The sequence below is a fragment of the Dermochelys coriacea genome, chromosome 6 (genome assembly GCF_009764565.3).
Source record: "Dermochelys coriacea isolate rDerCor1 chromosome 6, rDerCor1.pri.v4, whole genome shotgun sequence".
Lineage (NCBI taxonomy): Eukaryota > Metazoa > Chordata > Testudines > Dermochelyidae > Dermochelys > Dermochelys coriacea.
The window spans coordinates 84183077-84191930 of NC_050073.1; the positions used below are offsets into that span (position 1 = coordinate 84183077).

The window sequence follows — 8854 nt, forward strand, 5'->3', positions numbered from 1 at the left end:
AGCATGCTTTCTAAACCATCCAGAGGAAGTTCCCCCCGAAAAGTAGTGACAATAAAAGGGACAGGACCATTCAGAACTCAGTTATGCGTGTTTAAATTTGAGTAACTATTGACTGCATTGGAGTTACTTGGATTGACATTGGGCTACAGAGTTTGGAAACTTGATCTGTAAACACTGCCTACACTACAAAAATTACTTGTTGCTGGCATTTGGGGTTAGCAATTGGTGTAGCTGAATATGGTTTAGCTACAAATGTAGCCAAGGACTAACCATGTCTAGCATATATTCAGAAAGCCTGGTAAAAATCTCTTTGGTGAAAAGCAGACAGTCAGACAGAAAATCTTTTCACTGATCATTTAACATAGTTGAAGGCTGAAAATAGCCAGAGAGTTGTGTGTAATTTACTTTTAATACATTGTATTTGTGAGGTGTGATCATAAAACAATCAGTTTAAAATGGAAGTGTCATAACCTCCTTTGAGATTATAAATCTGCAGGCTTTAAATTTATCTACAAGAGCAGCACATGATAATCCAGGTGCTAATTGTGCTGCATAATGGCCATTTTAATTATGGTTTAAAATATTATGCAATTTTTAATTTTTTTCCTTTTGCTCCCTCCTGAGTGTTCTTATGATTTTACTGTCTCCCGGATGTGTAACCTTTGGGATCAGGGCGTTGCTTACTGTGCTACAAAGGCTCCATGATAAACTCCTAAATGTCTTCATTTTGAAGAACCGTGTAAACTTAAAATAATTGTGTTCAAGTGCCTCACAAAAAAAGTGGCAATTTTTCAAGCATTTGAGTAGGGATGAAAACATTTAAACTGATACCACTGATACATATGTTTATGGAAATAAACATTCTCAAAGGTTCTGTGAATACAGCTCTGTTAAATTCCTCAGAAGGGGCTACTCATCAGGATGGGCTACACCTGGGTGAGGTGTTGGCTGAGTACAAAGCCCTAACTGAACCTGAAGCCCAGCTGGGAAGAAAGAGGCTGTGTTTGTACAAAGCCATTAAACACCACACGCATTATCCAGCAGTATATGCAGCACCTGAACCTGGCAAAGCGAAAGCGCGTGAGTAGGCGACGTCAGCGCAGTTACGAGAGTGATGAGGACATGGACATAGACTTCTCTCAAAGCATGGACCCTGCCAACATGGGCATCACGGTGCTAATGGGGCAGGCTCATGCGGTGGAAGGCTGATTCTGGGCCCGGGAAACAAGGACAGACTGATGGGACCACATAGTGTTGCAGGTCTGGGACGATTCCCAGTGGCCGCAAAACTTTCGCATGCGTAAGGGCACTTTCATGGAACTTTGACTTGCTTTCCCCTGCCCTGAGGTGCAAGAATACCAAGATGAGAGCAGCCCTCACAGTTGAGAAGCGATAGCCTAGTGGAAGCTTGCAACGCTAGACAGCTACCGGTCAATCAGGAATCAATTTGGAGTGGGCAAATCTACTGTGGGGGCTGCTGTGATGCAAGTAGCCAACGCAATCAAAGATCTGCTGATATCAAGGGTAGTGACCCTGGGAAATGTGCAGGTCATAGTGGATGGCTTTGCTGCAATGGGATTGCCTGACTATGGTGGAGGTCATAGTGGATGGCTTTGCTGCAATGGGATTGCCTGACTGTGGTGGAGCCATAGACAGAACCCATATCCCTATCTTGGCACCGGAGCACCAAGCCAGCGAGTACATAAACTGCAAGGGTACTTTTCAATAGTGCTGCAAACACTGGTGGATCACCAAGGGACATTTCACCAACATCAACGTGGGATGGCCGGGAAAGGTACATGATGCTCGCATCTTCAGGAACTCTGTCCTGTTTCAAAAGCTGCAGGAAGGGACTTTCTTCCCAGACCAGAAAATAACAGTTGGGGATGTTGAAATGCCTATAGTTATCCTTGGGGACCCAGCCTACCCCTTAATGCCATGGCTCATGAAGCCATACATAGGCAGCCTGGAGAGTAGTCAGGAGCTGTTCAACTACAGGTTGAGCAAGTGCAGAATGGTGGTAGAATGTGCATTTAGACATTTAAAAGCGCGCTGGCGCAGTTTACTGACTCGGTTAGACCTCAGCAAAACCAATATTCCCACTGTTATTAATGCTTGCTGTGCGCTCCACAATATCTGTGAGAGTAAGGGGGAAGACATTTATGGTGGGGTGGGAGGTTGAGGCAAATCACCTGGTTGCTGGTTATGCATAGCCAGACACCAGGATGATTAGAAGAGCACAGGAGGGTGTGGTGCGCAGCAGAGGAGCTTTGAAAACCAGTTTCATGACTGGCCAGGCTACGGTGTGAAAGTTCTGTTGGTTTCTCCTTGATGAAACCCCCCACCCCTTGGTTCACTCTACTTCCCTGTAAGTTAACCACCCTCCCCACCTCCCTTCAATCACTGTTTGCAGAGGCAATAAAGTCATTGTTGCTTCACATTCATGCATTCTTTATTAACTCATCACACAAATAGGGGGATAATTACCAAGGTAGCTCAGGAGGGGTGATGAAGGAGGGAAGGACAAGGCCACACAGAACTTTAAAAGTTTAAAACTTATTGAATGCCAGCCTTCTGTTACTTGGGCAATCCTCTGGGGTGGAATGGCTGGGTGGCCAGAGGCCCCCCCCACCGCATTCTTGGGCATCTGGGTGAGGAGGCTATGGAATTTGGGGAGGAGAGCGATTGGTTACACAGGCGCTGTAGTGGCAGTCTGTGCTCCTGCTGCCTTTCCTGCAGCTCAATCATACGCTGGAGAATATTAGTTTGATCCTCCAGCAGCCTCAGCATTGAATCCTGCCTCCTCTCATCACGCTGCCGCCACTCTTCAGCCCGCCACTGCTCTCTTCAGCCTGCCACCTCTCCTCCTGGTCATTTTGTGCTTTCCTGCACTCTGACATTGTCTGCCTCCACGCATTCGTCCGTGCTCTGTCAGTGTGGGAGGACAGCATGAGCTCAGAGAACATTTCATCGCGAGTGTGTGTTTTTTTGGTTTTTTTTTTTTTGCCTTCTAATCTTCGCTAGCCTCTGGGAAGAAGAAGATCCTGTGATCCTTGAAACACATGCAGCTGGTGGAGGGGGGGGGGGAAGGGACAGTGGTATTTAAAAAGACACATTTTATAGAACAATGGGTACACTCTTTCACGGTAAACCTTGCTGTTAACATTACACATATAGCACATGTGCTTTCGTTACAAGGTCGCATTTTGCCTCCCCCAACGGGGGGCTAACAGCAGGGAACATTTCTGTTCAGCAATAGGCAAACAGCCCAGCAGGAACGGGTGCCTCTGAACGTTCCCTTAAGAAAAGCACCCTATTTCAACTAGGTGACCATGAATGATATCACTCTCCTGAGGATAACACAGAGAGATAAAGAACGGATGTTGTTTGAATGCCAGCAAACATACACTGCAATGCTTTGTTCTACATCTTTGTTCAATGATTCCCGAGTACATGCTACTGGCCTGGAATGGTAAAGTGTCTTACCATGGTGGATGGAATAAGGTTGCCCTCCCCAGAAACCTTTTGCAACGGCTTTGGGAGTATATCCAGGAGAGCCACGAATGCCAGGGCAAATTAATCATTAAACATGCTGGCTTTTAAACCTTGTATAGTATTTTAAAAGGTACACTCACCAGAGGTCCCTTCTCCACCTGGCGGGTCCGGGAGGCAGCCTTGGGTGGGTTCGGGGGGTACTGGCTCCAGGTCCAGGACAGTTCCTGGCTGTCGGGAAAACCGATTTTTCCGCTTGTTTTCTGTGAGCTATCTACAACCTCCTCATCATCATCATCATCTTCCTCGTCCCCAAAACCTGCTTCTGTGTTGCCTCCATCTCCATTGAAGGAGTCAAAGCACACGGCTGGGGTAGTGGTGGCTGAACCTCCTAAAATGGCATGCTGATCATCATAGAAGCGGCATGTTTGGGGCTCTGACCCGGAGCGGCCGTTCGCCTCTCTGGTTTTCTGGTAGGCTTGCCTCAACTCCTTAAGTTTCACACAGCACTGCTTCGGGTCCCTGTTATGGCCTCTGTCCTTCATGCCCTGGGAGATTTTCACAAATGTTTTGGCATTTCGAAAACTGGAACGTAGTTCTGATAGCACAGAACTCTCCCCATACAGCGATCAGATCCCATACCTCCCGTTTGGTCCATGTTGGAGCTCTTTTGCGATTCTGGGACTCCATCATGGTCACCTCTGCTGATGAGCCTCTGCATGGTCACCTGCAGCTTGCCACACTGGCCAAACAGGAAATTTAAATTCAAAAGTTCGCGGGCCTTTTCCTGTCTATCTGGTCAGTGCATCTGAGTTGAGAGCGCTGTCCAGAGCGGTCACAATGGAGCACTCTGGGATAGCTCCTGGAGGCCAATACCGTCTAATTGCATCCACAGTATCCCAAATTTGACCCAGCAAAACTGATTTCAGCGCTAATCCCCTTGTCGGGGGTGGAGTAAGGAAATTGATTTTAAGAGCCCTTTAAGTCGAAAAAAAGGGCTTCCTCATGTGGATGGGTGCAGGGTTAAATCGATTTAACGCTGCTAAATTCGACCTCAACGTCTAGTGTAGACCAGGGTTAAGGCCTTGTCTACCCACTAACTTTCCCCAGTTTAACTTAAAGGTTTGATTTAAAAGCGGTTTAGTTAAACCAATGCAAGTTGTATGCAGGTACTCTTATTTCAGTTTGAGAGGCTTATTTCAATTTAGCTTTATCCAGCACTAACCTAAACTAACACTTGGTCTACACTACAAAATTAGGTCAACTAAGTCAACATGCATTGACTTATTTGTACACGTCTACACTCAAATTTGTCTCCGACTGATGTACACTCCCCATTATGGTGATGCAGTAACACCATAAGCCCAAATGCTATTAAGTCATGACTGACATAATGTGTTTGACACAATGCAAGTCTAGACCTATGTTAACCGTAACAGTCCTCCAGCAGCTGCTCCACAATGCCCAACTGTGATTGCTCTGGTCACAATTGTGAACTCCACTGCACTGGGGTCACAGAGACCGGATTTCCCTCCCTCCCCCTCTTTAAAACTCCTGTGTATTTTTGAAATGCCTTTTCCTGGTTACCCAGCTTGGTGGGCACACCTAGCAGCTCTCCATTGTTCAGTTGTTCAAACAACCATGCCAAGTACACACTCTAGACGCACTCCTGCCTGGAATAGACAAGAGGTATTGGATCTCTTGAGCCTGTGGGAAGAAGTAGATGTGGACATCTATGAAAACATTGCACAGGGAATGCAGGTGTAGGGGTACAACAGGGAGCAGCAGCAGTGCTGCATGAAAGTGAAGGAACTGTGGCAGGCATATCAAAAAGCTAAGGAGGCTAACATGTTCATGGCTCTGGTGCTGAGCCACAGAGTTGCTTCTTTTACAAGCTGCATGTCATACTTGTCGGAGACCCTATCAGTAACCTGCAGACCATCAGGGATACCTCAGTGGAGCGTGAAACAGAGACCTCTGCGACGGACAGAGGAGGAGGTAAATGCAGTGGAGGCTCCAGCTATGCCATGAGCCAGGATCTATTCAAGACTCCACCCCAGTCTAGTCAGTTCCATCAGCTGAGCATGAACAAACCTGATCCAGGGCAAGGCCCCTGGTATGGGCATGTATTCTCCATTAAAATGTTTAAATGTGAAGATGGCCCAACGCCAAGTTAGGAGGACACAGCTATCTATTTTTCTTTGTTTCACTTGTACAAGAAGGGGTAGAAGAAAAGGTAGAGGTACAACAAACTTAGAAGTAAAATTATCTGATTTTCATTCCCTACTAGGGTTAGTGGGGCAGGGCATGTGGATCAATTTGTTTACATATATAGGAATGTCTGTTGTGTCCTCCTGAGAGATATCAATGACACTTTCATGGCAGTACTCCGCAATCCTCTCCTGAAGGTTTCTAGGGATGGCAGTATTACTACTTCTTCTTCTTCTCCTCCTCCTGTGCTAGGACGGTTTCCCAACCAGTCCATGATGACTTCAGCAGACACAGTTGCAGAAAACAGGCTAGTGGCGCATGGGCCTGGGCAGCTTCAGCAGTGTTCTCTGTGCCTTTGCAACCTTCAGGAGTGAGAGATCACCTAAAATCGCCGCCGTCTATGGAAAATAGTGCCAGTATTCCCCACCATTGCCCTGAGCTCACACCCATGGAAACGGGGCCTGGAATTTTATTGTTTTACACAACTGAAAAATTCCCTCCTCATTTTGTCCCAGCCCTGGCAACTCATATTTACTTTTGGCCATGGCTGGGGAGCTGTGCTGTGCAGAGAAGCTCCAAAGCTGAAGTGTCAATGAGCATGTCTTATTTAAAACTCCTGTGGGAATAAGGGAAAGGAGTCCTGAAACTTATCTTGTGTTTTCCATTGTGATTGTAAGCACAATGATACATCTGTCTGTTTTATCTGAGGCTGCTGCCATTGAGGCCTTGAATGGTGCCTCCTCCACACACAGAGGGCCTGGAGGGCAAAGGTGAAAGTAAGGGGGTACGGGCCAGTACGGTGTACCGGTAAAAAGTAGCAGCCAGGACTGGCCCATACCGCTGACTTTAAAGCGCTGCTTAAAGCGCTGCCGCAGCAGCGGTTTAACATTGCTGCCCATTTTGTGCCCCCGCCGGGTCCCTACCAGCAGGGTTGCCAATGGGGGGGGTCCCAAAAGGGGCAGCGACGACCTGGCTGGGGGGCGCAAAAAGGGCAGCGATGTTTAAAAAGCTGCTCCTTTTGTTAATATCGCTGCTCCTTTTGCCCGCCCCCCGGCCACTGACGGTGGGGGGAGCAAAAGAAATAGCTGCCCCGGGCCATGATTTAAAAGGGTCCGGGGCTCCGGCTGCCGCTACCCACGCCTTCTGCCTGAAGCCTCGCCCCTTTTGGGGGGGCCAGAGTGGCCCCGTACCAGTAAAATCTGCATTTTACTTTCACCTCTGCTGGAGGGTGAATATAGCAGACAGCCTGGAGAACGAAAGAGTGGACAAGAGAACGGCTGGGACTTCTGAGCCTGAAAAGGAGAGGGAGATGCACCAGGATATAGTGGAGCTTCTCGGGCAGCAAACACAAATGCTGCAGACTCTTGTTGACCTACGAAGGCTAGCTATAATATTCTCTCCTCACTGTATGCCCATCATTTAAATGACTGTGTAACCCCACTTTCTTCCCTGGGTTACTCGGGAGCAGGCAACACTCACCTGCGTGCCTGGGTACCTGATGTTGTTGACATTAAAGGAGATCCTGAGTATCCCAGTGGTGATGTTGGATAAGTGGGAATCCTCTATCCACCCCTCTGCTGCAGTCCCTTTACTTCTAAAGGAAGCTAAAGTTGGCAGTGCCTGCAACTGACTGGCCCCTGTACACACTCAATGGCATGCCTTGGGAACCTCCAGGAATAAATCCCTTCAAATAGTAATAATAATATGTGGCATGGGTCTAACTCAAATATCAATTACAAATAATGTACACCCAATATACTTAAATTAGAGCTAACACTCCTTTACTTAACAATTTAAAGAAACAGGGTATAACAGACTAAGATTAAATGTCACTACTAATTTAAATCCACAGGGGCAGTTGAATAAAATCAATTAACAAATATAATATACAGTAATAAATGAAACTTATCTAACTGGCATTTACACTGCCACTATTTACCCCACCCCGGAGTGTACGCTCCTCTGGATTTCCAAGTCCTAGACACTTGCGTGGGAGTGCTTGAAGATCTGCAGCTGGAGACAGCGCTCTGTTGGTTCTGTGTATCAGTCCAGCCACGGCACAGAACTGTACAACCCCTCTGACAATTGGAGCTGGCCCCACAAAATGCAGCAGCTCTGGTCCTGGTTCGGTGGGAAGATCTCTCTGCATCTCCTCAGACTCAGTCTCTCTGCTGTGCCCCTTCCCTTGCAAGTACTTTCCCAAACAAGAGTGGGGGTTACTCACATTTACTTCACTGCAAGCTCAGCACTAGGCACAGCAACAGTCTCTGCCCTGGCTCCAGTGAAGCCACCAACAGCCTCTGAGGCTCCCTGCTGGATCGAAGCCCCTGCAGGCTCTCAGCAGCGGCTTCTGGCTTCCTAGCAGCAGATCCTGGTATGGACAGAGCTCCACAGCAGCAATCTCACTCCTTTCCCCAAAATGGCGCCCACTGCCTGCTCTCCTTGCACAAGGAAGTCTCTCCCCCTTTCCCCAACACATCATGGGAGTTGTAATCTCTAAAACTAGATTGCAGCACACAGGCTTTTCTCTTGGAACGCCCCAAAAAAGTTCAGAGGCTCCTCCAGTAAAGGATGCCTACAACTGCTAATAGGAATTCTGAACATGTGCTTAGTGGAGAATAAATGTGTTAATTGTTTACAGAATTCATGAGCTATAAACATTGTCACTAAGGGGCCATGGGAACTGGTAAACAAGCCACATGTAAGCGGGGGAATAGTCCTGCTCTTGTGGGGAACTTTCCTGGCTTCTGCACTACCCCAGTGAAGTGGGCTAGTGAAAGGATCTGAGTCCTTGCTCCCACTTCCTTTACACAGTGGCCTCCCTGCTCTTGAGGACTCTCCTTCCACTCTCCTGTCTGGCAGAGTCCTCGTAACCCCAACAAGGCTGGACCCAGGATTCCTGGGGGGGCTCGACCCCCAACCCTGCTGTGGTCATCTAGGATAGGGGCTAGGGTGTCCCCACTCCGGGGTACTCTCTCTGCACTGGGCACTTCTTTGACCCACTGACCATTACATACATACAAGTTATTTAATCCATTAATTTTAAAAAGAATAAGGAATAATGGGAAAGGTTAAAGGAAACACATCAACCCGCTCCGTGCCAGGGAACATCACAAACAGTGTCTCTGGAATGTCAGGGCAGTTCACAGTC

General features: G+C 47.6%; 1 long non-coding RNA gene across 1 annotated transcript; it reads right to left on the reverse strand.

Annotated features, from left to right (window-relative positions):
• Positions 1-5697: 5697 nt before the first annotated feature.
• Positions 5698-8387, reverse strand: LOC122460715. The gene is made up of 3 exons (XR_006282172.1): positions 7928-8387; positions 7183-7297; positions 5698-6065 (listed from the first exon to the last, which is right to left on the reverse strand). It is a non-coding gene; the product is annotated as an uncharacterized LOC122460715 (long non-coding RNA).
• Positions 8388-8854: the final 467 nt, after the last annotated feature.